This window comes from Psammomys obesus, unplaced genomic scaffold (assembly GCF_907164565.1).
Source record: "Psammomys obesus unplaced genomic scaffold, mPsaObe1.curated_primary_1811, whole genome shotgun sequence".
NCBI classification, from domain to species: Eukaryota; Metazoa; Chordata; class Mammalia; order Rodentia; family Muridae; genus Psammomys; species Psammomys obesus.
In genome coordinates this window covers 21,388,215-21,395,645 of record NW_026596073.1, presented here as the reverse complement: position 1 = coordinate 21,395,645, position 7,431 = coordinate 21,388,215, and the positions used below count along the sequence as shown (strand labels likewise).

General features: G+C 43.3%; 1 protein-coding gene across 2 annotated transcripts in view; it reads left to right on the top strand.

The window, feature by feature from the left end:
• The first annotated feature begins 3,478 nt into the window (after positions 1-3,478).
• The window catches only part of Ect2 (epithelial cell transforming 2), a 56,044-nt gene continuing 52,091 nt past the window's right edge, over positions 3,479-7,431 (top strand). The window contains exon 1 of one of the 2 annotated variants that reach the window (XM_055625977.1): positions 3,479-3,586. The gene's annotated coding sequence lies outside the window, so the exon portion shown is untranslated. The remainder of the gene's footprint in view (positions 3,587-7,431) is intronic. The other variant, XM_055625975.1, reaches the window with a different exon arrangement.

Genomic DNA, 7,431 nt, shown 5'->3' with positions numbered 1-7,431 from the left:
TTAAAGCAGGTTTACAGCACCAAGCATGAATTCTCTTCTCTGGAGCAAATCTAATCAGAAAGCATGTGGTTACCCTGTAACAGTTATGCCACTTATTGCACAAGCAGCCACATGTTTGCTGTCATGGCCTTGAACTCTGGATCCTCCTGCTTTTACCTTCCAAAGCTGGAACTGTCAGCATGCATCACCATGCCTAGTCCTTTGGACTAGTCCTAGTCCACTGTCTAGCTTAGGGAAGCCTGGAACTGACCTTGTAGCCCAGTCTGGTCATGAGCTTCTGCCTCTACTGCTGTGTGCTGGGATTATTGGTGTGTGGATTATTCTGAGCTTTTTTTGAGAGGTTAGCCACAAGTAAGTAAACAAATCAGTGCCTGGTATTTATTTATTTATATTTAGAAGTTCAAGGTTACTATGTCTTCAGTTAGTTTACTCATACCCTATCTATAAATGTGTTAATAAAATGATTGCTAGATGTAGACTCAGAAGCATGAAAACACTTGAAAGAGCTTCGGAATCAGACAAAGTTATTCATGTTGTTGTTTCCCATGTATCCAAAGTTTTCAAAAACCTTTGTGTAGAATAAATGTTAATTTCATCATGAAGTCAAGGTCCTTGTCTATCTTGTAAAAGGTCTAGCCTCATTTCTAGCATTCTTTTAACTGGATGCTCAGTAGTTACTGTGTGATTGATAACTGTGATTAAAGGACTGAGAACAGCTTTAACTTAGTCCTTGTGGAAGTTTGGCACACCTTCTGCTTACCTGGGAGCAATATAGCATTTAAAATAAATTCACATTAAAAACATGCTTAGATTTAAATCTTTTATTTTATGTGTATGAGTATTTTGCTGTATGTATGTATATTTACTGTGTGCTTGCCTGATGACCACACCTGGTTAGAAGAAAGCATAAAATATAAGATACCTTGGAACTGGGGTTAGGGGTGGTTTTGAATCACCATGTGGGCCCTAGGAACCAAAGCCACGACCTTCAAGAGCCACAGAGCTCTTAACTGCTGAGTCATTCCCCACAACCCCACTCCTTTTTTTTTTTTCCTCATACTGCAAATATTTAGGCCAGTGAGATGGCCTAGTGCATAAAAGTCCTTGCCATGCAGACTTGATGACCTAAGCTGGATTTCTCAAACCCACAGAAGGAAAGAATTGTCTTCTGAAAGTTTTCTTCTGCTGACCTCCAAACAACTGACACACACACACACACACACACACACACACACACACAACACACACACACACTGAGGATTCAGAGTAAGGATTGTGGTTTATTTCACAGGATCTACACTCTGTTAAGTGTAGTTTGGTAGCAATCATCTCACATACATAATTATCTAAAATGCTCCCCATACATTATTTTCTAAATTAGGCTTCCTTTACATCCATCTGTTATTTCTGAGTTCCTTTATATTTTTAGACAGGGTTTCACAAAGCTGTCATCAATATAACATCAGGCTGGCCTGGAACTTGATATGTTTCCAAGGATGACCCTGAAGGCTTGACCTTGAATCCCTGGTGAAGAGATTACAGGTGTGCACCACTGCACCCTGACTGAAAGGTCGGAATGAACTAATTTGCAAGATGAAATTATAATATATAAATAAATGCAGGTTTATTGGAAGGAGTTCTCTCGGCTGCCATGCAGGAGGGAGGGGGGAGAGAAGGGGGAGGGGGGGGGAGAGGCGGGGGCCGGAGGATGAGAAGGAGAAGAGTAGAGGTGGAGAGGAGAGGGCAAACAGGGAGCCAAGAGGTGAAGGGAAGCTCCTGCCTCCGGGCTGGAAAGTTCAGGTTTGAGATCTGGTCATGCCAGCCACGCCCTGCAGCAGGTAGGAACTGAGCGGAGCCTGAAACCGCACACACCTCACTGCATTCTGACAGGCTGGATCTTAACCTTATTCATGTTTTTACCCCAGGCAAGTACGGTGGCTTTCTTACAGTTAATACACATTTGCTGAGCGCCTACAGGTGAAGACAGTATCCCTCGTTCGCGTCTCCTCAAACCGCTGCACGGGCATTGAAAGGCCAGCCTCACATGCCTGCACGCACTGACGTCACTTCTCTCCCTACAGACTGGGAAGCTTGTTTTCCTAAGGCCGAGGCAAAGGAAGCTGGGCTGTCGTCAGCTTTAGTGAGGAGAATGTTTGGAATGCCAGACACACCCAAGCTTAAGTTGCAAGCGCACTCCGAAGGGCAATTTCAAAGCCTATTTTTCTTTTCTTCTGCACTTGCCCTAACGGCTAGCAGGGAATTCTAGTGAATGGCAGGCCGTAGATATTGGTGAGCAGGAAAAACTAACTACGACTACAAACTGTCTTCCTCATTCTGTGAATCGCATCACAAACTTTTCAGGCTGCTAAAGCTCTCAGGGAGTTAGGTTGTTTTCCAGTAGGTTTTTGGCTGCAGAGCTGGTTCGGTGGTTAACCCTTGGTACTTTCCCAGAGGACCTGGGTTTCATTCCCAGCACCCACAAGGTGTTTCATAATCCTCTGTAGTTCTAGTCCCTGGGAATCCAGCCTCCTCACCTCCAAGGGCACCAGGCAGTCACGTGTTGCACATACATGCAGGAAAAATACATGTATGCAGGCAAAAAGTCAGACTTATAAACACATCTAAAAAAAGAAAAGGAGTTTTCTATCTCTTATTGAGATTTGGAGCCTAGCAACAGATTCCCCCCCCCCCCCTTCCTTTTCATTTAATTCAACCATCACTCGGTAGGGTTTTACTTAAACTAGAAAAATAATCGTTTTGAGACAGGCTTTCCTGTGTAGCTCAGGTTGCCACTTCCAGCCTCATCCTCCTCAGTGGTGGGGTCACAGGCTTTAACAACCACACCCAGCTAGAGGTGTATGTTTAAGAGATCGTGTTATAGAACGTCACACCTAGAAACAATTTTCAGAGTAGCCATACTGACACCCAAGAAATAGTTGGTCACTTCTTGTCTAGATTTCAAAGGACAGTCACTTTGGCTGGGCCGGAGGGGGGTTGGGAGAAGCTACCCAGAAGCACTTTTGCCTCAGGGAATTTTTTTTTTTAATTGCTCAGATGCAAGCTCGTCTTTAAAAATAAAATCTGGGAAGTAGGAAGAGCGGAAGGGCTTGCGGTGCTTGGTACTTTTTCAAGTTGGAGGTGATGGTAGAGAGACTGTTCCTTTAGGAAATGGACTGTTTACTCAAACAAACGGTAACCACAGAAACACCTGCAGCTTCTAGAGGCACTACGGAGCCACGCCCCCTCCCGGCCACATCCGGGCCCTCCGCTGACGTTCGCACGCTTCATCCGTTTAGCTGATTTGAAACACACGTACAGCCAATTAACCGGTGTCTCCTCAGGGGCGGGCTTTGGGAACTGACCAATCAGCACTCCCCTAGGGGCTCCAGCCTATCAAAACGAGCTTGACAGGGCGCGCCAATCAGCATGGCTCTTAGAGAGAGCGGCTGGATTTTTGAATCGGCGGCGATAGCCTCCCTCGAGCCATGGCGGCACCAGCCGGGAGAGTCCGTGTCTGAGGAGAGTAACCGAGGACCGCTGCGGAGTGGTTATTTTTTTTCTATCTGAGCCTGGTGAGCACCGCGGGGTGAGTTGGGGACGGGCGGGGATACGAGTGGCCGGAACCGTGGGCCGAGGCCTCCGAGGCCGGCGTGGTCCCCGGGGCCCCCGCCACGGGCTCCATACCTGCCTGTGTCCCGCTCCCCTCCCCCCCCCCCTCCCCCTCCGCCCCTTCTGCGTCCTCCATCCCCGGCCCGCTCTTTCCTTGCGATCCTCCCCCTCCCTGTCGTGCTCCTGCCGGGCGCCCCAGGGTGAAGGACGCTCTCGGGACCGGGATTTTGGCTGGCGGCCCAGTCCCGCTGCCGCCCTGATTGTTTTGTGGTTTCCCTCTGGAATTCCTGCAGAATTCCGATTTTCGATTTTTTACATATAAAACCCGGGCCGCCCCGCCCCTTCCTGGCCACAGATGTGTGTGGTTAGTGGTTAACAAAGCGCTATCAGCGGAGTGAGACCCGGCTTGGAGTCGCTGTGGAAGCAACTTTCCTTAGCCACAACTGGATATAGCAGCAGTATTCGTCTGTTAGGGTGGCTGCAAAGGTCAAGTAAGGGGCAAGAAAAAGAGTTAGGACAGCACCTGTAAACTATTAAGCCCCAAGGAAATGAGGATTGCTAATTACACTGTTATTAAGAACATGTATACTGTTGTAATTTTGGTTCTTTGCTTTGGATAACTTTTTATGAAAAAGAGTCTTTTTAAAAGGAAAGCTAAAATGACTGTTTAAAAGAACCTATATGTTGTGAGACAGGGTTTCGGGGCTCAGCATATGCTTGAGTCATGGAGCCAAGGGTGACACTGAACTTCTGATCTGCCTGCCTCCCCCTCCTGAGTACCTGGGTTACAGGTGCACGTTCACCATGCCTGGTTTATGAGGTGCCTGGGGATGACTTCTTGCATGCTACAGCGGAGCTACATATACATACAATATGTGAAAATGAAAAAAAAAAATTGGTGCATTTCAGTTTGAAATCAGTTTGTTGGATGCTAGTTACATCATTACTTTACCATATAGCTCTTCTGCTGTAAATTTTGAAACTGTTTTGGAAATAAATGATATATGCATTTAAGCATTTTTTGGGGGTGTGGTGAGAAAGAGCTTAGCCTTGGACTCCTGCCTCTGGCTTGTGGGTACTGGAATTTCAGGTCCATGCCTGAAATTAATTATCAATCAACTGTTTTCTTAATTTTAAAAGAGGGTCATGTAGCTGGGAGGTGGTGGCACAGGCCTTTAATCCCAGCACTTGGGAGGCAGAGGCAGGTGCATCTCTGAGTCTGAGGCCATCCTGGTCTACAGAGAGTTCCAGGACAGCCAGAGCTAAAATAGAGAAACCCTGTCTTGAATAACTAAAACAAAAAACAAACAAAAAAGGGTCATATAAGCCTATCATTAAAATCCCATTGGAAAGCTTTGGTACATAGTTTGTACATAATTATGGGATGTATGTTGACATTTCTTTCTTCCTTTTTTTTTCCCCAGAACCTCATCCAGACTTTACCACTAAGCTATATGTCAAGCCTTAGTATAATTTTAGTACATTTATGCAATGTGTAATGATTAAGGTAATGGTTTTATCACTGGAAGCATTTTTTGTTGTTGTGGGTTCTCTCTCTTTTTTGTTTTGTGCGTTTTTTGTTGTTGTTGTTTTGGTTTTTTTTCGAGACTAGGTTTCTCTGTGTACCCCTTGCTGCCCGGAAACTTGCTCTGTAGACCAGTCTGTAGGCTAGCCTCGAATTCAGAGATCTTTTGTCTCTGCTTCCTGATTGCTGGGACTAAAGATATGTTTGCTCCACCACTGCCTGGCTATTTTTGTTTTTTCATACTAATAATTTCTACTAGAAATTATTTCATACTAATAATTTCATACTAATAATTTCATTCTAATAATTTCTACTAGATCCTCCCCATCTCCCCACCCATCCAACTCTACAGCCTCTTTTGTTTCTTTAGAAAACTAACAAGCAGAAACAAAAACAAAGAATAGAAAAAATCCAAACAGAAAGAAAATACAAAGAAAAAGTATGAGAAGTGCGTACATAAGCAGAGACACAAACAGAGAAAACCACAAAATTGGAAACCATAGTATATAAACAAAGACCAGAAAGGTTAAAAAAAAATACCCAAAGTATTATGAAGCAGAATATCTCCACAAAAATACCAGAGTCCACTTACTGCTGGGTATGGAAGCTGCCCTTTGTGCTCTGTATACCCAGTGAGACTCTTTGGGGAGAACATTATATTTTGTTTTGTGGGGGGTCAGTTTGTGATAGCTTCTTGGTTAGGGATAGGAGATCATGTCGACCTCCTCCTCTCTGCTGGAACCCCATTTGCAGGCCCTGTGCATGCTGCGTCTGTCTCTGGGTTCATATGTGTATCAGTCCTTTGATTTAGAGGTCTTGTTTCCTGGCATCCCATCCAACATGGCTCTTCTTCTGAGGGGTTCTCTGAGCTCTAACGGGGAGGATTTGATGGAGACATCCATTTAGAGCTGAGTGTTTCAAGGTCTCAGTTACTACGTATGTCTGGCTATGGGTTTCCATATTTGTTTCCCTTTGCTGCAGGTTTTAGCTTCTGATGACGGCTGAACACAACACTGATTTATGGGTATATAGCAGAATGTTGATAGAAGTCATTTTGTTTTGACATTTCCTTAAGTGACTGTTCCTTGTGTTTTTTCACTAGAAATGATTTTTAGAAAATGAAGGAAAAAGGCTGTGTGGAATTTGTATGAATAAAGAGCTCTTCTATAGAGAACTTTAGAACATTGATTGCCATAGATAATAAACAATACCGAGTTGTGAATACTGTATAAATATGAATAGCTATTTGTCCTTTCAAGATGCCTATATAGTTTCTATCACAACCTGGATAGGAGTCATATTACTATGTCTGCTTCCTTCATATGGAAACTGAGACTTTACTCAATGCAGAGCTGAGCCAGAAACAGGTATCAGACTTTTAAGTGTGATTTTTACAATTGTGTGTAGTGTGTACATTTTGTACTACATAGACTCACCATGCAGAAACAGATTCATACCATACTGTTTCTCCAAAGCACACAGTTTAAATTGTGTCTTTCCTAAGAATCTGGAGCAGTCTCTGAGGACTTTGAGTCTGAAGTAGGAAAAGTGGGTCAGACAGTTTTTAATAAAGTGAGGCTAAGCTCTGAGGAAAAGATGAGACTGTTATATTTGTTGAATATTTAAGATATTTATTCCACACTCTCCCCTTCCCTAGTTGGGTATAAAACCCAGAGTCTTGAGTGTGGTAGGCAAGCACTCACCACTGAGCGACAGCAATCTCAAACTCCATACCTGAATTAAACTTTCTTCCCTGCCTTTCTTACCTACCTTTGCAATTCTTAGGTCCTAGATGCCTTTCATAGTCTAGTTTATATTGGTACTAATTTATATTTATTTTTCTTGTCAAATCTTAGAGATGGTTGGGAATTAATATAAAAATACCAATAATTGTAAGCTGGACAACTACCTATAAAAGGTTCTGAGAATCCATAAAGGTTGAGTCAAGAGTGATGATTGAAGTTGATATGCTAAGTAGAGCTGATCACTAATAAAGCAGTTATGAAATACATTGCAATTTGGGCTTGACAGCTGCTCAGAAATTCATTGTTGGCACATAGAAAGAATTTGACACTAGATTTACTTGATTTGAGACTGATAAGAGTTTTGGGCCAGGAGAATGAGTTGAAGAGTAAAGATGGGATTATTGGTGGGTAGATAGACGTGTAAACATTTTGGGCAAGAAATAGGTTGAAGACAGATATAAAAGAAATGTAGAAAATTATTTGTGCCTTTACTTTCTTTATCTATCTATCTATCTATCTATCTATCTATCTATCTATCTATCTATCTATCTA